General features: G+C 44.6%; 1 protein-coding gene across 5 annotated transcripts in view; it reads left to right on the forward strand.

The window, feature by feature from the left end:
- Positions 1 to 21759, forward strand: part of WIPF1 (WAS/WASL interacting protein family member 1) — a 53071-nt gene that overhangs the window by 4256 nt on the left and 27056 nt on the right. For 2 of the 5 annotated variants that reach the window (XM_042822635.1, XM_042822632.1), the window contains exons 1-2: positions 74 to 140; positions 19094 to 19206. The gene's annotated coding sequence lies outside the window, so the exon portion shown is untranslated. Of the gene's footprint in view, positions 1 to 73; positions 141 to 11055; positions 15979 to 19093; positions 19207 to 21759 lie in introns of those variants that run through there. The other 3 variants (XM_042822633.1, XM_042822634.1, XM_042822636.1) reach the window with 3 other exon arrangements.

The following is a 21759-nucleotide window of genomic DNA, read 5'->3' on the forward strand; positions in this document are numbered from 1 at the left end:
GCACGGGGCTGCGGGGAGCGGCGCCCCAGAGCCGCGGCGCGGCGCTTCCTGCCGCTATAAATAGCGCCCGGCCCAACATGCCCCGGCCGCGCTGCGGCTGGAGTGCCGCCGGCAGCCGCCGCCTCGCCCGACGGAGCGCGGTAAGGGGTGCGGGGAGCGGACCGGGCAGGGGCTCCCCGGCGGCGGCCCCGCTCGGCGCCCCGGGGTAAACAAGGCGTGGCGAGCCGGGAGCCGAGGCTCGCTTCGTGCTTGCTCTCTCCCTCTCTGTCTCTCTTTTCTTCCAGACTGCTCTGTCTCGGGCTCGGACGCGCTCTGCCTTCTGAAGCTGTTCAAGCTCTTCCTCTGTACGCCCGGCTGGCATCCCTCCCCGCTTTCCTCTGGCTTTCCTTCGCTCCGCGGGTTGGAGAATGGCGTGGGACGAGGCCTGGCCTCCGGGAGCACCCCGGTCCCTGCGGGCCGTGGCTCTGCCCGGCCCCGGGGGCGGCGGGTGGTCGGTCCAGCGGCGGGATGGCTGGGGGCGGCACCCGGCACGTGCCCCGAGCTGCGGCACCCTGCGGGGTGACATCGCGGCCGGCGGGTGCAGCGGGAGCTCGGAGCGGGGGCAGTGCCCGAGGGTCCTGCACACAGAGCGGGCCGGGGGTCGCTGTGGAGGAGCCGGGCTTGCAGACCTCACGTAAGCAGTCCTAAAGTGTTAGCTTAGCCCTCCTCCAGGCTGTGTGGCCCCGCTGCCCTGTGGTTCCTGCCTCTCAGGAAAACCCCTCCTGTAAGGCAGGGCTGTCCCTCCTCTGCGTGCACTCCTCGTTGCTACCACGTGCTCTTCCTGGGCCTCGGCACTGAAAAATGGCACAGAGCTCGCCTCTGGCGCTGAGTAGCATGTGCCTATCCAGAATCTGCAGCGAGGTAGCTTCAAATGGTTTCTTTATTTTTGTGGTGTGCTGTCAAAGAAAGGGTTGTTATTGGGGGCTGCTCTTGGCCTTCCTGGTCTCAAGAGGGTGGGCAGCACGCAGGGTGTGAGGGAGGGGCAGAGTGTGCTGCCCTCTTCCACCTCCATCTTTCCCTGTCCACAGGCAAGGCTTGGATTTTGTGTGGAGATATCCTGCCCTCACCACCCACAGGCACCCAGCTGAGCAGCCCTGGCTTAAGGAATGGTGTGACAGGCAGCTGTGCTGGCAGCATGGCTGAGGGGAAAGCTGCCTGATCTCACGCACTGGGCAAAACGGTGCGTGGTGCTGCTGCTTCTGGAAGAGCTTGGAGGACCTTCTGCTGCGTGCTCCTCTCTGCCAGAGCAGGGCCTGGAGTGCGTAAGGAGGAAATGCAACTGCTGCAGAGCACTTCTGCCCGCTGTGCTGCTGGAGCACGTGAGGGGAGGGAGGGACAGGGCGGTCCAGGAAGAGTGCAAGAAGGCAGGGAGCGGAGAGAACATGCTTACATGCACATCATTTAAGGATTGTTTAACAAGAGTGACGGCAACAAGCCTAAGACTGGGAGGTTGTATTTCTGAGTCTTTGTTACTGCTCCTCCTACTGCTTTTAGCTCCTCTGGCGCTATGTGTGTCCTGGGCGCCTCAGTACCCTCTGACTCCAGCAGGACATTGCCCTTAGCCCATCCGTGTGCATGGGATTGCCCTGCAGCCCCTCACATGGAGACTAATGTTCCTGCAGCTGCTTCCTTAAGAATGGTGAGGGATGTGCTGTCCCTAGCTGGTCTCTGGGTGCAACTGGGTGTACTTACACAGCTCACGGTGGAGCTGAGGACTGCTATCTCTGTTCTCCCTTATCTCCTTCTGCTGCTCACCTGCCCTTGTTCTGTGCTACAGTTATCTGTGGGTGTGCTGACAGGTTCAGCAGTCCAGGGTAATGCTGCCCAGAAAGGAGATGGGAGGAGGAGTGGCTCTCCCAGCCTGGGCTGCCTCTTGCTCTGACAGCACTCCTGTCTCTCTGGCTGACACTGCTGCTTTCTAGCTCTACTGAAATTGTACTTCTTACAGCATAGCATTGCTCTCTTGATGGCAACAGGCAGCAAGATGTTGTCTGTGGGGTTGTGTGCTACAACACTGCTGTAGCTGTTGTTTCTATTTTCTTATATTTTTGAGAAACCTGGAGTCATTACAACACTGCATCGGGATATTAATGCTTTTTCTTATGCAGCAGAGGCAGAAATGGAAATGTTCCTTTAGAGGAGTGAAAGGAACAGTTTCCTAACTATAGCTTTCGCACCAGATGCCTTCCAGCCTTCTCAGTGAAGGTTGCTGAGTGGCAATGCTGATAGCTTTGTGAAGGAGCTGCTTTTCAATATTGCTCTCCATTACTGACAGTGCAATTAGTTTTAACAGCCATTTGCTTTCTGCTTCACTTGTGTAAACACCAGGCTTTTCTTGGCAGAGGAAAAGAGAACATGTTGGTGTTGTCTGATAAATGTGATGTGAGGACAGAACTTCATAGGTTTCCTTTCACAGCAGTATGTTGTTCTTGGGATGCATGTGTGTATATAAGTGTGTGTGTGTATATATATATGTATATATGTATACACACAGTGGTAAAATGTCTCTGCACAGCCATTAGAAATGTTCTAAGCTCTTACTATGCTAAATCTTATCTAGATAATTGGCATGCTTAGGAACCATGAGAAGTAAGGAAGCAGTGGCAAGGGTAGGGGAATTTCTTTACGGTTTGTGCTCTTGCCAAAATGAATGTCTTAATTGTGGCAAGTTCACAACAGTATGAAACCTTGTGAAAGTTCAAATCTAGTGAAATGCTTCTGTGTTCTTTCTACAGACTTCTCTTATTCTTGGTTCTAATGCAAATGCTTTTTCTTCATGTGGTGCACTCTGACACTTGGCCAATAGCATCCACTGCCATGAAGGATGGGCAGGTCTCCTGGTTTAAAACTCGTGGCTCCAGCTGTGTTTGAGCTGGATAGGGTGGAGGCAGTGTTCCCTATGTGGGGAGAAAGGTGGGAATGTTGGAGGTAGCCAAAAATCTTCAAGAGAGCTGTTTGCTTTGGGTGCTGCTGAGTGTGTAACTACCTGCATTCTCGTTAGCTGCTGGCCTCACAGGTGTACATAGAAATCCATCTGTTGCTGAGTAATGACTGTGGAACTGTTGGTCAGCAAATACCCCCAAAAAAGGATGGTTTAAAAACAAAATTTAATTAAAAAAAAATTATCAGGATTGGTTTAAAATATTTTGGATGCTGTCAGTGATCAGTGTGGTGGTGGTGTGCTTTTGTGTAGTATCAGCTCCGTGTGTAGTTATATGTAGAAAATGGATAAAGTTGGTGTTCTATTGTGACTCCTTGCAAGTAGTATGCAGGTGCTGCTGTGTTGTGGGTGAAGTCTGAATGGGAAAACGATGACATTTTTCGTGTGGGATTAACCCTGGAGATGAGGGCTCTGACATGCTGTTGCTGCTCAGCTGTGCAGGCCTCACAGAGCAGCTGTGCTTTGGTTCCCTCCAGTGCAGGTCACTGCAGTGCAGTGCCTGTAGGCTCAGACATGGGCAGTGAGGGTGCAGTTTCATCGAAATTTGAGATCAAAGGCATTCAGAATAGAAAGCTTCCTTGTTCCTGAAAGGAGATGGACAGGAAGCACAAGTAGCACTTCGAGAATCCTCCGTTTTGTAACTCTAAACTCTGCTGTAACTCCTTTAGGAATCATCTACATTTGGATCCAATCACACGTAAGTACGCTTTGGAGTTTAAATGTTTCTCTTTGTACCTTAAATTACTGCTGCTGCAGAAGCAAAGCTCCCAGTGTTTAAGCTGCTTCTGTGGCACCCATGGTCTTTGCTCCCTCCTAGGGCTGAGCCTGGGTGAGCAGCACTCTTGGCTTCCAAGCATGTGTTCCCAGAGGGACCTTCTCTGAACTATTAGCATCACTTCTGCTACAGAAACTCAAGGGAGCTCTTTAATGGGAAGAAATATAGAGGCTAAGATAAATGTTCATAGCAGTTTCAGCAAGCCCCAAATAGCTTGTGCATGTTTCCCTTGTGATAACGTCAGGAAGTGGGGTGATTCCCTCTTCCTACTCCTTCTTAATGTTTTTGGTGAATGCTGTGCTTGAATACTGAGATCTGTTGCTGTGAGGAATAGGCAGAGTGGAGCAGACTATTATCCCCCAGAGTGTATGGGCTAAGTGGTTTCAGAACATCTGAAAATGGCCTTAAAGTGTGAATAAAGGCTTCTAAGAGCAGTGAGCAGAGAAGCACAGTGAGGGAAAATGGCTTTGCTTGAAGTCTCATAGCAGCAAGTCAGTAATAGTGCTGGGAAAGGATCAGAAATCTCCTGACTAGTGGGCTGGTGCCATTATAGCTAAAAGATGTCGTATTTGAACAGAAAAGCTTCTTACCCTGTGCAGCTGCTTTCAGATTACTCAAGAGAATAGCAGCCCCCAAAACGTGTGTGTGTGTGTGTGTGTATGTACGTGTGTATGTGTATATATATTCAATCTGTCACTTAGAGGGATTTTTATACTAACAGTTAATTACATTCTCTCAGGCAACACTGAGAACATGAGATTTGGAAAAGAATTTGTGAAATAAAGACAAGAGCTGCGAAGGAAACTTTTAGAAAGTGATGTTATCCCCAGTTTGCTGCATAACAATTAATCTCTTATTTTTAAGAGAGAATGAGAGCAGAGAAAGCTGTGTGCCGAATTCAAGTTTGGATCTCTCATCATTTAAAAAAATAAATCACTTGAAGAAAGATTGTTGGTTTTGTTTTCCTAACGTGGAAGCTGAGGAAGCAGATCGGCATTTCAGAGAGTATGATAGAAGGCGTTAAGCAGTGAGTTAACTGCATCTGTGTTCCAAACCCAAATGCTACGAACAAGGCGCCATTCAGATCTTCAGTTATAAGATTTATGCTGAATTCATTATGCTGGGTTTGAATTCTGTTGGGAGAAGAGAAAGAGAATCATAGATCTGTTAAAAGTCCCTTTTCCCATTTTGCTGGCTTGTTTTTGAAGAGATGAAGCAGGGTTCTCCTTTTCCATCTCCCTGTATTTGTCTAGCACTTACGCAGGTCGTCTGCTAATTATTAGCAGCTGTGAGGCTACTGAGTTACATAAGTATAGCTAGCAGTCAGCAGAGCCTTGCATCATTCTGTGGATCTGTTCACTGCAACAACAGATAGGTTTTGTAACTTGCTTGACACGGGCATCAAACTATTCAAGAGAGCATCAGCAGGCACAGGAGGTCGGGAAATCCTTTAAGTCGTAGAAATAGGGTACAGTAATGTGCCGTTGTGTTGTCACAGCAGCGTGCTGTGCAGCTGGCACGTGTGTTGTTGGCAGGCTGTGAGGAGGGCTGTGTTGGGCTGATCCCCGACAGCTGAGCTGCCAGCTGCACAGAGTGGGATTGTCTGGGCCAGGAGACGGGCAGTAGGAGCAGAGCAGGTGTAGGGGTTTGGGGCATGTTGCAGGTTAGCCATGCTCTCTGACATGGCTGCATACAGCAAGCTGTCCTCAGTGTTAGAGAAGGCTTCTTTGCGTTGGGAGTACGCACAGCTGGCAATTTGAGGTCTCTTGGCCATGGAACGGTCTCTGTGAAGGAGAGTGTGTTGGTGTGGGCGGCCCGAGGCTGGCAGAGCTAGGTTCTGCCTCTGGGTTTGTAATGCTGTCAGCACAACATGGGATTTGGTTAGCAACATGAGTTCCTTCCCACAGAACCTTCAGGGAATACAGAAGACTTAATCCACTGCAGTTCTGGGTATTAAGTCACAGACTGCGTAATGAGCTCTCTGATCCAGGCTTTGATTTTTGTTTTCAGATTGCTCGTCTTGTTCTCTGCATTGCTGTTTGAAAGACCTCTGTAGGCAAAAAACTGTAAAATCAATATTGTGATTTTGCAGTGATATCAAATCTGCAAAACACGCAATCTTTACTGTGCTTGTTCTGTGGAATTAAAATGGTAAAATGAGTTCCAGGAAGTAGGATATCCCTTCAGACTCTGGTCTCTGTTAGTGGCTCGGATCTGTTCCCTGGAATGAGAAAGCAAGAGAGGAGTTTGCCTGAGCTTCCATTCTCTTTATTTATTTATTTGTTCATTTAAGCAGCAATGTGAACAGTGAAGTCAGAGATTCACTACCTTCAATCAGTGGTTTCTCCCCATCTCTGGGGAGTGAGAACAGTGGATAGGGCCTCATGAGCTCACGGTCTGGCAGCCTCTGAGTTACATCGGGTGATCGGCGCAGCCCTCAGGTCCCCAGCAGCCTGAGGCAGAACTGTAGGGTCCACTGGTGCCAACTGGGATTGTCCTTATATAAGCAGCTTGTGCAGAATGGTGCCTGACTTGTAACTAGCATTAGCTAGGTCCCTTTTTTTATCACTATAGGTGATTAAAGGGAAGGATGTCCTTGGAGGAAGGGGAGGAATTGGTTACTCTCTCCCCCTGCCTCCTACCTAGGAAGTGGCTGTTAGAAAACAGCTAGTATTCTTCACTTACTGTGTGGAAACCCTTTTGCATCAGCAGTACTAAGCTCTGCAGACCTCCGTTTCCCCATCTCATCGATCCTCCCACAGCAGTCACTTTAGTCAGTGCTCTCCTCAGGTTATGATTTGCCTAGCACATGAATAGCCTTAGTTGTGGCATTTCCTAAAGCTCATCCTCTCCTAGCCTTCAGTTTGTATGGCTTTCTGTTAGCCTCATCTCCTGGGCCCTTGGCAGACTCTCTCTAACTTCTTTGGCCTTCTGCAGTGGAGTGTCTCCTGTTCTGTTCTGGGATGTCCTGCATCTCCAGCAGTCCGTACAGGAGCAAGGAAGTTCTTGCGCAGTCTCCCACGGAACATCAAGCAAGCTGGACACAAGCTGAACTTCATCTCAGCTCCTACCAAGTCTGTTAACATCATAACTGTTACAGACTGGGGCAGATTACTTTTACAAAGCACTTCACTGCTATCTGAGAGCCTTCTCTGGACAAAGCAAGAGGCCCAGGGTATTTCCAAATGTTTGTTTTGTATTTCCATGCAGGGAAAGACAGAGAATTTTCTTCCTTACTTTAACATTTCAAGTTACTTGAAGGAGTTTTAAAAGGAAGTATCGAATGTAAACTATAAAGGGTGTTCTGTGTATGTTGCAAGTAAACAAAGCCCTTGGTCATGCACATAGTGAGTTTGCATGACTTGATGTATTGACCTTTTTTTCTGCATCTCCATTCACTTACATGCTCCTTGGTGGTTTTTTTTTTTTTTTTATAGTTGTACATATTGCCTTAGATTCAGGACTTCTGAGATAGGGATGCATTTTTTTTTTAATGCTCTCTAAAATGCATTTTCTATTCTAGTAGGATGAAATAAAATTTAGTTGATAGCAAAATCCTGGGGTATACTGCATGCTTACATGCAGTAATGCAGAAGTAATGCCTTCTTAAGAGAATCCAGAGGAATACTTATTTCCTCATCCTTTGGTTTTGCTTTTCATAGCAGATCTTTACAGGCTTGATATCTCCAAGACTTACTGTGGCTTACTCTTTTCCATTCGTGCATATGTTCATGCATGTTGATTGGAGTTGGAGGAAGACATTAGCTGCTATAGGGAACTAGAAAATAGGATATTCTGTAACTGACAAACTGGACAGGTTCATCCTTTATTCTTCTAAAATATGCTAGTTGTTTAGTGGAACACCCCTTATAATGCAAGTGAATTGCAGGGTGAAAGGCAGTTGGATGTCATCATGCACAGTACTTAAGCGAGAACACTAAGGGACATTGTGCTTCCAGGGGAAAGAACTGTCGTCTTCTGCTTTTTGTTACTTCAAAAGTTTGCCAGGAAAGTTTCCTCTTAGGAGCAATAACAGAGTTTACAATTGCTTACAATAAAAGTGGTATAACACTGCTCTTTGCTTAGGCTGGGAGCTTTTATTCCTCTTGCAAGCCTGTTTGCGCACTGTTTGCTAATCAGTGAGACTGATTAGGCATTAAAGAACTCGTGGTTGTGATGCTGTATACTATGGTGTTTTAACAGCTCCCAAGGCCTTCACTGTCAGCTATGCACAGAAGCAGATAAAAACACAATGGAAAAGCCCTGCAAGAAGGGAAAGTAAAAAGAACACAGTGTATTTTTACCTTCTTCCTTTTATCTAGAGATAAGGAAGTGTCCCACTGCCATTTCATAGCTAAGCTTGACTCTGTGCCTTAGGAAGTGAGGAGAGACCAAAAATCCCCACCAGTGAACTTGTGAAACAGCAGGCAGTGGCACTCCTTGGTCCCATCGTGCCCTTGGTATGATGTGAGGTCACTGCAGGATGGACAGGAGCACTGTGGTGGGACTGCCCTTGGCAGCATCAGGGCACCTCTTCCCCAGGCTCCCCAGGCTGTTGTCCCTGAGGTGTGTGTGGTGTTGCTCCCTCTGACTGGGGCAGCTGCTTAGTTTTGGAAATCAGGATAACTTTGTTCCTGCTGCAAAGCTCCCACAACCTCAACATCTTTCTTCCAAGGGATTGGGCTATCACTGTGGTGTGTGACTGTTTGGAGGGGGTTGAAACTACAGTCTACAGGCACGTTTGATGCAGCTCACCTCAGCTCTATCCAGTAAAGTTTTCACCATTTGTAATCTCATTTCTCTGTATTTAGTTCTGGCATATTCAGGTCCTGATTCCTTTGTTTCTCAATAGAGCATGTGATTCTGGTAGCACTGGAGTTTTCTGTAATGTACACCAGTGCTGGATCTCCAACCCTGTCACTAGGGAATCCTGCCTGATGTGAAATTAGGGACCATTTTTTTAACTATTCTTAAAAATATAATTATGGAAGTAGTTAGTTTGAGTGTTCAAAGGTCGCCAAAACCAGCATTCCCAAGAGCACCGTGGTGCACTAGCTTTCTCATTAAAAGTTAGGAGAACTGTCCCAATTAGCAGCAAAAGGCCTGAAGTTAAATATGTCACGAAGTTTACCTAGCTCCAAAGTGCTAACAGTGGAACCTGAAGCAGGAGCAAACAGCCTGTGTAACAGCTGCCATAGCCAAGCCCCTGCTGGCAGCGCAGGAGGTGGCTACAGCAGCACCTTTGGGCTCACACAGCGAGCTGTGGTGCACAGCATCACCTCCCTGTGCTGCCTGATGTTCCTGCTCTGTGACAGGCTGGCTCTGCTGGGACTTGGCCCACAGGCATGTGGCTCTACCAAAATGACTAGAAGTGATTAAAAGTGCACTTATAGCCTTCTATATAGCCTTCTGTGGGATTTCTGCTGTTCCAAGCCAGAGCACTAAACTGCAGCCCCTACTTTTACTCTCAGCTAGTGAAACTGGGAGCTTATTCTGACCTCTATGGTCATGGATTCAGAAACCCAGCTTATCTTAACATGACAAGGTGTGAGGAGAGCTGGCATCCTTAACCTGCTGTGAGGCAGAGGGGCTGCTTTGTGTCTGGTCAGTGCAGCCTCATGGCAGCAGCTGAGCCATAGCAGTATAGGGAGACTAGTTTCTAGATCAGCAATTTATCTCTAAGCTTGATGAGTTGGAAATAAACATCACTGTTTTCTATCAGTTTCTGTGTAGTGTAATTGCAATAAGTTGGTAATCCTAAGTCTACAGTGGTTCCTGCTCAAAATGATGTTGAGGAGCAACTTCAGACTGGAAGGCACTGTGGAGCAGCCAGGTGATGGATGTGGGTTGATGGTGCACCCTGATGGCTCTGAAATCACCGTGAGCTCTCTGGATGCAGCCCCTGCAACTGCCAGGGGGCTGCAATTGCATGTATGTGAGGGGCAGCGGCAGCGCTGGCTTTCCTGAGCAAGCAGGGAGCTTCAGATTCAAGACTTGTCTTCATGTGCCTCTCATGGAGTCTGAAATTCCGTTAGCTTGGCTAGTGTTCTCATTCATAGTGATCAACTCCACTAATTCCTAGGGATAGCACAGATAGTTAACTGAGATTATGGCAGTGCGTATACGTATTCATAAATTGAGCCTCCCTTTCTCCTGTTTGTTCGTGGGAGAATATTCTTTTTTGATAAGTGTTAATGAAAGAAAAATCCACGATCCCATCTTGTATGTGATGTGATCTTGTTCTCCTTACTTGGGCGCACCTCTGCTCAGTGTGGAGCTGCTGGCACTTGGACATGTGCGAAGAGTAGCAAGTCTCATCCGCTACACAGCAGAGGAGCTGGTACTGGTTTATAATCACCCAGCAAGTATGTACAGACTCTGATCTGTGTCTATATTTGGCATCTGAGGCTCCTGATGTGGAAAATACCGCCCATGGGAAAAATGTAAAAAATGGACTAAAGTTCCTGCTCGTGAGGACTTAGTTAAAAAACAAACAACAAAACAAAGAAACGGGCATGAGCTTTGGGTAGGATGCTGCTGCTGTAACATTGCGTGCAGATCTTTACGCCAGTGAAATAATGCCAGTAAGTACTCCTGTATTAGCCTGCTATTTGTCAGCTCCCTTTCTATTTTGTAGATAATCACAAATTTTCAGTGCTTCTATTATGAGCATCCAGAATGTAGAGGAGGAAATGAATTATATGAAAGTAGCAGACCTCTTTCAAAAATGAAACTAGTTGCTTGGATTTCATAATTGCATGTGTTGAACAGATGATGGAGAAAAAAGGGTCTTGATTTACAATCAAAAATAATAGGCAAAATCCCCCTAAAAAATCAAATGATAAGAACACAGAATTTGATAGCAATTTTTTTGCAAAATAATGGTTTGTCATGCATCTTAATAGTCTTCAATTTATATGTTAAGCTCCAATTCATGCAAGCACTTTTAGCTACAGACATTTAGATAGAGACATCCCACTTGAAGAGAAAATATAACTTGGTACAGAGGTAACACTTTCAGACTGTATGCCATGTCAGCTGGAAACCTGGTCTCATCAAAAAAATGCTGTTTCTGTTGCTTTAAAATGTATGGCCATTGTAGTAGATCGCTACTTCTTGGGTGCAGATTTATTTTGCGCTGTTCCCCTGTCTGTGTGTGAGTGTACGTGCACAAATGCTGATGGGAAGTTGAGTATAAAGTATTACTCAATTTAACTGTGTTAACTGCTTTTAAAACAGTATTTTCTACTGAAATAACCAGGTATATAAAAACTCTTCATCATATGGTTCATACCTGACGCTTCATAAACTTTAAAATTCATGTTAATAGCTAAAGACAAATTGCTCAATAATAAATATCCGATATTATCACCATCATAACAGTGCTTATATATTGAGAGAGATAATTAGGCAGTAGGCATGCCTCTGATGAGGTGTAATACATTGTTCTGGAAAAATGGCTAGGTGGCTTTCACTGGGTAAGAATTGTTGAAAATACTCTTTGGAAAGACAGCAAATGTTTTCTGTTTGTGCGTCTGTTGTGTAATCTCATTCTTTGATCGAGTCCGAGGGAAACCATGTCTCAAGGTTATTGTGTAAAAAGGCCACAAACTGAGAAACAAGGTATTATGTGAAATTGAGTATTATAAGCAGCCAGCAGTAAGGTTCCTTTTCATAGAAGTTTGCTTGTTTGTTTTTGTTCCTGTGAACAAACTAAATATTTGATTTCTCTGTAGTGATATGAAGAAACTTCTGCAGAATAGTTACCTTCTTACAATGTATCTTGTGATTGCTTTATCCTAATTAAAGAAGCAGAGTAGGACTCTTCCTCAGGAGTCCGTTAATATCAATATTGCCAGGGGTGCTGGGGGCCGGACAAGCAAATCACTTTGAGAGCACAGTTTGTCAATTCAGGAGTTCTCTCTCAAGTCAAGAAATTAGTAGGTGTTTCTAGGCATATTGTGTTTTCTTACTAATGGCTTTTATTTACATAGCTGTCTCCTGAAAGGATAACCTGTGACAAGCAAGGGCAATAGCTGAATATATAACATCTCTCACACGCAGCTGTTAGTTCTATGTAGACTCGAGAACAAGAACAGAAAAAATAATTTAGAATTTTCCTGCTTTTTCAGATTCCTCTTCAAAACTGTGAATACGTCAATGTAGGGGAATATTGTTCTTTGTTAGTTACGTGGCAGTGGCATTTTAATACCTGAAATGACAGCTGAAATCAGATTTTGGGTGTGAGAAGAGAGAATCTTTTCTAAGACTGTTCCTTATGGCGGTGGGCAAAGAAGAGAAGAGACCCCACTTAAAAAGTAAATGCTTAAAGAAAAGTAGAATAATTTCTAATTGTGCTACTAGTTTGCTTGCCTTTGCATTTGTTGTCTAGGTATAATGGTTATAAAAGCCCAACACCCTAGCAGGTTGGGAACCTTTAAAGATTACACTGGAAGTATTTTTTTTCCTCTATTCAGAAGAAAGGAATTTCTTTACATTGAAGTTTTTGTCCCAGAGTTTGTTGTTTCTGGTTTTAGACTGGACAGGAGCAGTGTGAGAAGCTTTCATCTTCTCCACAGACGGCTATGGAGGAGGGAAGTCTTGGCTGTAAGACTTTGTTCATGTCCTACATGAAGGGCAAGATGGAGTCCTAGTAAGATTCCTCCATCATTGTTACCTCCAAGGAAGTGTTAATATTCCATAGTTCTGAAGAGACAGTGGGCACCATTAAATATTTACATCTCTTTGCGAAGTCACGCTGATGCCACCAGGATAGCGAGCTCTATATCACACATGCTCTAATTCACCCCAAACACCCACTGTTTACTAATCTTCAGCCCCCGTCTGTGCTGATAATGAGGAAGAGGAAATGGAAACAGCAGGGATTACATGCTACTGAGAAGTCCCAGTTTCCATGCCTGGTTGTAATTCTTTCAACAAACTCTTGCTGACTGTGCTCCTGCTTTGAAGTTTGAACACCTCTCTGTTACTGCTGAGCTCTTGTGATTTGGCAAGCAGATTTGGGATTTTTGTAGTTGTTTTAGCAGCCCTGTATGACTATGTGCTCTTGTGCTCACAGGTGTTATGCCCGCTCGAGGTCAGGAGCAGTACAGATTGTATTGCCCAGTCACGGGGACGTTAATAGCTTGTATTTGCTGGTGACAGGTACCAGATGGAAAACATTCTTCACAGAATCCACTGCTGTGTGTGTGTGCAGATATGGCCATATCAGTGAGATAGGTGAGATTCTATATTACAAATAGTGCCTATTTTTGTAAGGCCAGTGATGTGTGAGTTTGAATTGTGGCATTCAGCATGCTCCATTAGTTTGTATCACCTGGACAAGAATCATCAAATGTGTTGAGATGTAGCTATGCCTGTTTCTAATCTAAAACCTCAGAGCCTCTCAGAACCCCATAGCTGGCGCAGGACAGTAAATTATCTATGTAAAAGGCCCTACAGCCACAACCATTAACATCCTGGTGTAGTTCATCTATCAGGCCACTGTGCAACTTACTATTGCAGCTGGGGTGATCCTCTTTGGTAAATCAAACACTGATTGAGTCACAAGTGGTGGGGAGTCAATTTAGAGTCTTAAAAACAACTTTTGCCATTTACAATGTTATGGGCACATTTTATTAGTCACCTAGGTGCATGAAAGGAAGAGGTTCAGGTGGGCTTTCCTCTCAGAAGATAAAGTGGTTTTGTCTTGCATATACGTGAAGTGTGATTCAGTGTCAGTTACAAGCAGTTGGCTTACCACCTAATACAGCTACCAAAAATCCCAGAGGAGCTACAGTCCTCCAAAAGGTGCCAGTCAACAGATTCCTCATCTGTGACAAGGACAGAGAAGTAAATGGCCGATGAATAGAGGACTTCAGATGCCTCCCTTCTGCAGTCAGAACTGACAGATCCCTTGGTGTTCCTGGTGGCCTTGTGGAGGCTGTGTGGGCTTGGTGAATCCCCCAGGTGTCACACACCTACATGTGCAGCTCCAGTGAAAACCATGGAGCTACACTGAGGTGCGCTGGCTGGAGTGACACCCTGGAGGACACTTTGGGCATGGCTTAAGAAGGAGATGGCTAGGAGTTGCTCACTGAGAAAATGCATTCCCTGCAACTTGAACAATGTGGAGAGGGGTATCCGGGGGGAGTATAGAACTCCATTTCCCCCATCGGAGGCTCCAAGCACTGCTCTGGCATGGTGTAGCACATGTCATGGTCCTCATGCAGCATTAACCTGTTAAAAGTGATTTTGTAAACATAGCCCCTTGAGAAAAGGAGCAATAAGCTCTCTTGTCAGTGACAACTGTTAGCCCAGGAGCTGCTGGGTGAGCAGCTGAAGACGAGTACAATGAAGCAGTGTGTTGTGAACAAACACAGCAACTTCCTGAACTCTTCAACTTCCCCTCTGTGCCTCTGAAGCCTAGGGTCTGGCATATAATAACTCTGAGCGCTCAGTGCCAGAAAGTGCTTAAGCTGCATGCATCATACAGTGCTCTCAAGTGTCTTCCAGTGTAAATAATACCCTAATCTCACTTTGGCCAGTTGGCCCAAAGTTGTAAATTGGGGCAGAGCAGGTGCATCTGTGGACGCGTTTGTACATGTACTCGGACTGCAACCACAGGAGCTCAGAGGTGCATGCACAAGTAGGATTCTGTGTGCCCAGAAAGTGTCACATGGGAGCACCCGTCTCATGGAGTAGTCCTTCTTTCACTCATGTATTTCCTTTTGTGGGGGTTTCCCCTGCATATCTGCATTTAAAATACACGTCATTTATTAGGCAGATGTGATTTGTGCAATGTGTAGCTGCAGTAGGTCCTTAAATTTGAGGTGCTTGTACTGGAAAACCTTGTTATGGTAGACAGACATTCTCCTTTCTGGAGTTTGTCCCTCCATGTTCATCTGTATCTTCTATGGTATCTGCCAGCTTGAGGGCAGTTGGGATTGTCAGTGGTTGTTGTAGCACAAGTGCAGATCTTGGCAGCCTGTGAAGTCCCACTGCATGTTGCTGTCTCTTTGCCACAGCTTGCTCCTCCCACCTCTCTGTGGGGAGGAGGATTCCTGCAAGCCATTCCCTCTCATTTTCCATCGGAACTAGTCATGTTAACCACAAACAGAAGGAATTTGAGCTCATTTGACTTGTTTGGTTGAAGCAAGAAGCCTGTGGGGAGTGGACCTGGGGGTGACCCCTGGTTGGTGTTCATCGGAGGCCGCTCGCAACAACCAGGTCTTCATCTAGTGCAGTTGAATTTAGAAGATGTCGTTTTCAGTGGAAATCTTGTCATGCGCTTAGAAATTGTGTAAAATGCACCAAACAGCATGCACAGAAGCATCCTGTGTTGGTTTGCTCTGGGCTTCTCTGTGTAAGCTCTGGGTTTGCGTTGTAGTCTGGTAGCACTGCAGCCAGTTTTGTGCCAGCAGTTGTTCCCTGCTGACTGACAGTGATGATTTCATGGATTAAAAAGAAAAATCGAAGTGTTAATTTCTGAAGGCTACTGACTATTACAGCTCTGTAAATTTACTCATCTGATCCATGAGTTTACCATCCATCCTTTCATGACCTATGTTCAGGCCCGTTTGTCCCATTCTAAAATGACAGTATGTGGATACATAGTGCTGAGAAGAGAATCTTTGCTCTTCCAAAGTCATAAACCCTTTCCCATAGGACTGAAACTCCTATGAAAATTGTTTGCCGTGTTCTAACAAAAAATATTTCTAAAAATTTACACTAAGTGCAACTATTCAAAGTAGATACATCAATACTTTTCCCACTTGACAGCCTGGTAAATGAATGCCTTGAACTAAAATTTCCCATGCATTCAGTGTAATTACATTCTCCATTGTTGCATTTTTTTCCTCTTTAAAAAGAGAGAGATGGGAGTTGAACATATTGTAATAGAATCACGTTTAGGATTTGGTATTAATACACAAAAGTAGTACAAAAAGGGCCATTGAGTCGTGTAGTGACTCAGAAGGAAACGGAGGAGGGCTCTTTCTGCGTATGTACAAATGTCAGTGGTTCAACATGTCATGGGAGCAGAAGTCTTTTAAAACATGCTGTAGAAGACAGCTTCTTCATTGGGCTTCAAAAAGTAAATGAAGCAAGTTTAGCAAGGTGCAGTGAGGAAGCGCAGGGTCACGTGCTGCTCTACAGGAAACGAGATTGAAGCGACTGGGGAAGTTCAGAGCTCCGTGACCTCCACCAAATTCTAATAGCACAGGTTAGTCTTTTTAAAATGCCTTTTAACCATCCTAAGGGGCGGGGGGGGGGAGGGGAGGGGTCCACTTGTTGATTTTCACTGTTTTGGTGAGGTGGGAAGCTATGAAGCGGTTAGCAAGGCACTTGTGTTAGCAGCTGGCGGGCAAGGTGGACTTTGCAGCAGGGCCTTACACAGGCAAAAATAGGAAGAAGGTTTTCTGTGAGTTTGTGAGAAGCTGGGAGCCTGCCTTGCTATTTGATGGCAGCATAGAGCTGAATCCTGGTAGAAATACAAAGAATATCTCTGGCTTTTTGAAGTTTTTGATATAATCAACAGATGCCTGGTTGTTTTGTTTATTTTCTAACAGGTTAATGCTTTTCATTGTAGCAGGAACTTTGTCATTTTGGCTGGTATGAGTTTATAGCTGTTCTGTTTGATATTATTGATGTATTCTCTTCTTAAAGCTTTTTCTCATTCTTTGTGATATCTGTTGAGGAGGTCTGTCTCAGCTCTGCTGTGCTGGAAGCTTTTTGGCCTGGGAGCCCCCTGTGTTGGGCAGGAAATGGCACTGGTTTGTTGCTGCAGCACTTGGAACTTTCACAGCGAGCACATTTGGAGGGATGTATAGTTTGTATCCCTATGTAAAGATGTATTCATTATTTTTAAATATTACTAAGAAAAATGTGATTAACTAAAGTTGCTGAACATAAAGTGAAAGTTGAGAAGAAGATAAACTTACTGATGACAAAATACAGAGTATTTTAGTAGTACTTCACAGAGTTTGAAATAAACCTTGCAGTGGAGGTTTAGCTAAGTTTACTACACAGTTCTCCATCTCTATCATGCTAATGGGAGAGATCCCTGGAAATGAATGAAAGAAGGAAATCTTTCCTCTTGTGCATATGAACTTCAGCAAAAACACAATCCTTTATCCCATGAGGTTGGTTAGGCCAGGTGGTGCGTGGCTTTCATGGGCAGTATAGCAATGATCATAAGATGGGATGAGCCCCCTGGGGTTGAGTCCCACAAGTGAGAAACCCCCCCCAGCCTGGTGCAGGTGCACGTGCTCCTGGCAGTGTGGGGGTGGAGGAAGTGGCACAGGATGTGCACGTAGCCCACATCAGGGACAAGGATGCTCTTACTTGGAAATTGCAGAGCCTGGTGTCTGGGCAGCCTTGTGGAGCTTACTGTTTTGAGCTTTAGAGTTTTGCAAGCAGCAGTCTCTGGCCTTTGCTGGGCCCCTCTGCTTCTGCGAATCTAGCATGATTTGTAAGGAGTGCCACAGTTCTGTCCCAAAGCAGTCTTTCTGCTCTATTAAGATTTCTAATCTTCGGCTTTGTATTACTAAGAATGTAATTTAAAACCAATTTAATAAAATCCCATTGCAGACGTTTTAATTTCAACCTAATCCTGCTTTATAGTGGCTCATCTCATACAGATTAGGAGTTGTTTTAAATTACATACAATGGCTTGTAAATAATATATTTGACCTTCCACACAGTGGTTCATACTAGGTATTTGAAATTGAATTCAAAAGTAGACTGGTGCACTTCTCTATATAAAGAAGCCCGCAGCTTCACACCTTGTACCAAGAGCAAGCCCAGCCAGGGCTACAAGAGGGAAGGGGCATGGGAGAGGAGTCTCCTGATGGGCCCCTTGCACCAGCCTGGGTTAAGAAAATTAGAGCAAGAATGTTTTTTTTCCCAAACAAATTAAAAAGGAAATCTGCAAAAAGAGAAGAGGGAATAAGGAATACAGACTAAACAAAAGGAAGTAAATATGGGTTGGAATGGGAGAGAAGGAAACCAAAAGAAGAAAGTAGTAAAAAATGGAACCAGATGGGGACAAGTTATGTGCTCAGGAAAATAAAACTGCGCTTTCACTGTAGTTCAGAAGGAAGGAGGAATGGGTGTGTGTGTGTGCGCACGTGTTCATAACATCTATGGAAGAAGCATTCCTTTTTCTGTATGTTGTTTTTTTTTTTAATGATTTATTTTGGTTTCTTTCCCTTGAGCAGTACTAGTATAAAACTTAGTAGTTCTGAGATAGTCGATTTCATCTAACCGAAGCTTTAAAGTTCCCTTAAATCTGCAAATAAGTGGAACAAACAGCACTCCCGATGCCACTTTAATCACCAGCCAGCTGTGCTCGCCATCAGCTGGCAGACTGCAATGCACTGTTGGCTTCGTGTCCATGGCACACGTGGGCCCACAGCACTGCTTTGCTCTTTTCTGCAAAGGGGAAAGTATGAGTTAAGGTGAGCAATGCCAGCTCATGCAAACCCAAACTGTAATGGCAGCTTTTAGTAAGCTCCCCGTGTGGGTTTTATTTCGCTACACAGTGTAGGCATGAGTTCCATACCACTGAGGAATTGGAGTCTGGAGACTTTGATCTCTAAATGTAAGTAAATCAATAAAATGCTGAGCAGTTACTGTTCTTATACTTTCCTTTAAACTGACTCGGTTGTTGTTTTGCTGTTTATTATTAAGTACCTTAGATGGACAAGAGTGTCTTTTACTGCAGCATTGTTTGCGGTACATTCCACAGACATCTTGCCGGCCATCCCCTTCCCTCCCCCTCACTTGAATGGAAGGTCTGCAAATCATTTCTGTAGTTAGCTGTTAAAACCATCCTGAGATTGAAGGAGGTTGCTTTTGCTTTTATTTAGCTGACTTGTTTCAGCTTTTGCATGCATTTTTTTTCTAGCTTAAACTGTAGAACCCTCTTCCTTACAATGTTGGTTGACAAACCATGGTTATTTTAAGAGGAGCAGTAGATAACTCCAGTGTTCCCACCATGTCCATCCACGTATGTTTTTAGGCTGTCCTGCTTTCATTCCACTATTTATACTGGCTTTTACAATGCTCTGTTGAAGTCAAGGCAATTATCCTAAATTTGTTTGAAAACAAATTGGGCCTTTTTGTCTCAGGAACTGATCCTGAGAGCAGTCAGTGTATTTTCCTTTAATTTTCCTCTTTAGATGGAGTCAGCTTCCTCTCTGGACACTGCCAGCTCTCACGCAGAGTTTATACCTACACAGGGAAATGTCCAGCAGAAATGTACTCAGGCTTCATGGTCCCCACCATTTGCAATTAATAATGTTATGGGTATTTTTTTTTTTTTTTCTTCCTTGCAGAGTGTACAGCCTGGGAAATGTTCCTGTGATCTAATTAGCTTCAGCAGGTGCATTCTGGAGTGAATTTGTCAGGCCTCGTGTTCTGTCCAAGCATCTCTCCAGCTTCTGAGGAGGTACAGAGCCCTGGGATCTGAGTGGGGAGGAGCAGGGAAGTGTTACTGCGTGAGTAGTAGTGTGGGAAACAGGTCTCCAGCACGTGTGTTCTCCAGGCTGTGAAATGCCTATAACAGTCAGAAGGCATAGAACCATCTCATAAGTATTATTAAAAGTGTTTGCTTAGAACATGCAGAATTCATTCTTTGCAGAAGTCATTTTTTTGCATGGTAGAATTAATGGCAATGCCAGTTTACTGATGTGATCCCATGCGGCACACCTTTCCTAATGTCAGATTTAAGTGCTTTAGGTTATTCCAATTTTCCACCAAATCCACAAGCTTTTTACACATCTGATGCTTTTTATTAATTCAGTGGCACAGGGCTAGCAGTGGAAGGTTTTAAGGCTTCACAGGTAGGACTGCTGATGGCTGATATGGTTTGCTCAGGCACTGTGAATCTGTAGTTTCCTTATCTAGAAAAAACAGCATTACATTTGAAATCTGCACAGTGAAGGCTGGGATGGGATACTGGGAAAAATTCCACTAGCTCCGCAGCTAACTAAGTGCTAGAATAGATGACTGAAGGATATTTCAGAATTTCTATCACTGGAGATTTTTAAGAAGAGAAACAAATCCCTGCCAGGAGTGGTACTTGGCTCAGAGGAAGAGGAAGGATATATGTACCTTCTTCCAGCCTGTATTTCAGTCTCCTTGTAGGCTAACTTTATATTTTTCTTGTTATTGATGAAAACTGTTTAGTTATTTTCAAGACAGTGAACACTAAATGATATGCCTGATGCAATATATTCCATGCTCCACTTCCCAGGGAAGGCAAGTGTCATGCTGCTCCTGAGTTTCTTAAGATTTTGGTCTTTTCATTGCAGCAACACTAGCTAAAGTGAGTTTCTTGTGTACTATGAGAGAGTATAGAGTTATGACTAGCAGCTGATGAGGTCTGCTCCTGGTATGAAAGGAAGGTGAAAGAAACCTGGAAAGCCAGGCTGTGCTGCTTTCTTGAGTGAAAGACAGCAAACAGCTCATTTTTATCATGGATCTCAAAACTCTGGTACTAATGGTGAACTTCACTTTCACACTGGCTGTGTAAGACCAGATTGGTGAGTGTTGATCAGAATTTCCTAGTGGCAAGTTTTGATGGATCAGGGCTAACCTGAAACAGCACTTAGCTGCAGACTTGGCTCACATAACAGGCGCTTTGACAGATATGGAAGAAAATAGTGATCCTTGCAAAATCACTTGAGGATTGCCAGTCATCAGGACTGCAGTTGATGAGAGAATGTAGGCTTTATGAGAGTAATAATGTCTTATGACCTGATAAAACCAACACAAAGCTTCCTTCCAGCTGTGGATTTGATCCAGATTCAAAAGTTTGCAGAGTTTCTACATATGAGTTCTGAAAAAGCATTCTTTTTGCTAGAAGCGTATGGCCTCAGATTTGCAGTGATTCTTAACTCTGCATTTAATTGCTAATTCTGGTCTTGAAAACAAGAGATGTTAGGAGTATTATTGAAGTGTGCCATGTGCTAAACTTAGTCTCCAAACTCACTTAAGCCTGGTTTGGTTTTGCCCCGTGTTGCTGACCAAACCATTCAGACAGATTGAACAGAGTTTCAGCTATGTTTTAAAGGATTCAGCAAGTGTGCTGCTAACTTCAGCTAGGGTTTAACAACTGGGACAGCCACTCTTGTTAAAAGAAATTAAAGGGGAAATTGGCTGCCAACCCCAAATACCTGGTATGTCAGGGCAGCTGCCCTGTGCAGACCAGCCTGAAGCTTTTTCCTCTGAGCTTTTGGTAGATTGGCATAAATGAAGATGAACTTGAACAGTCACATGTAAGAGGACCTGCCAATTAAGTATGTGCTAAAAAGGAAATGCAATTATTGAATGGATAGTATGTGGCTGCTCTTGGTTTTGTGGGGGTATTTTTTTACAGGTGTGGTATGCCAAAAATACCTTTACTAGCACTAAACTATTACTTTTTATGCAAAAAAAAAAAAAAAAAAACCCAAACCCTGCATTCTGAGCACCATCAGGAGCTTGGCTAAATCTGCTCTCTTGCATGAAGGCAAATTATCTCCAAAATCATCTGCTCCTTAGGCACCCTGTGTGGGGAGGATATATGCACAGTCAGCTAAATGTGACCCTGCCAGCAATGTTACTGTAGTGTGATGCATTGCCTTGGAGCACCTTGCTGCATGAGAACACTTGGTTGTTAAAAGTCCTGGAAGATGGATGGAGTATAAACAAGTAAAATAAAATGCAGGTATCAGAATGAAAATGCTTCTGTTTAACTGTCATTGACTCAGTCAGAGGCTCTGCTTTAATGTGTGGGATCTACCAGCCTTGGAGTGTGGGTTGAGCCATGGCACTGGGTGCAGGACAGCCAGGGTTGCCACAGCACGTGGTCTGGTCACGCGGTTCCTTTTGAGAAGGATACTGTAGAACATGCTCCCTCTTTGTTTAGGGGAAGATTGGCTAGCAGTTGCTGTTAATCCATGGAAGATGTTGGGCTGCCTTCTTTTTTTTTTTTTTTTTTTTTTTTTTTTTTCCCCAT

Source organism: Centrocercus urophasianus, unplaced genomic scaffold (genome assembly GCF_019232065.1).
Source record: "Centrocercus urophasianus isolate 14NV4802_14NV808 unplaced genomic scaffold, USGS_Curo_1.0 seq_20, whole genome shotgun sequence".
In the NCBI taxonomy this organism is placed as follows: domain Eukaryota; kingdom Metazoa; phylum Chordata; class Aves; order Galliformes; family Phasianidae; genus Centrocercus; species Centrocercus urophasianus.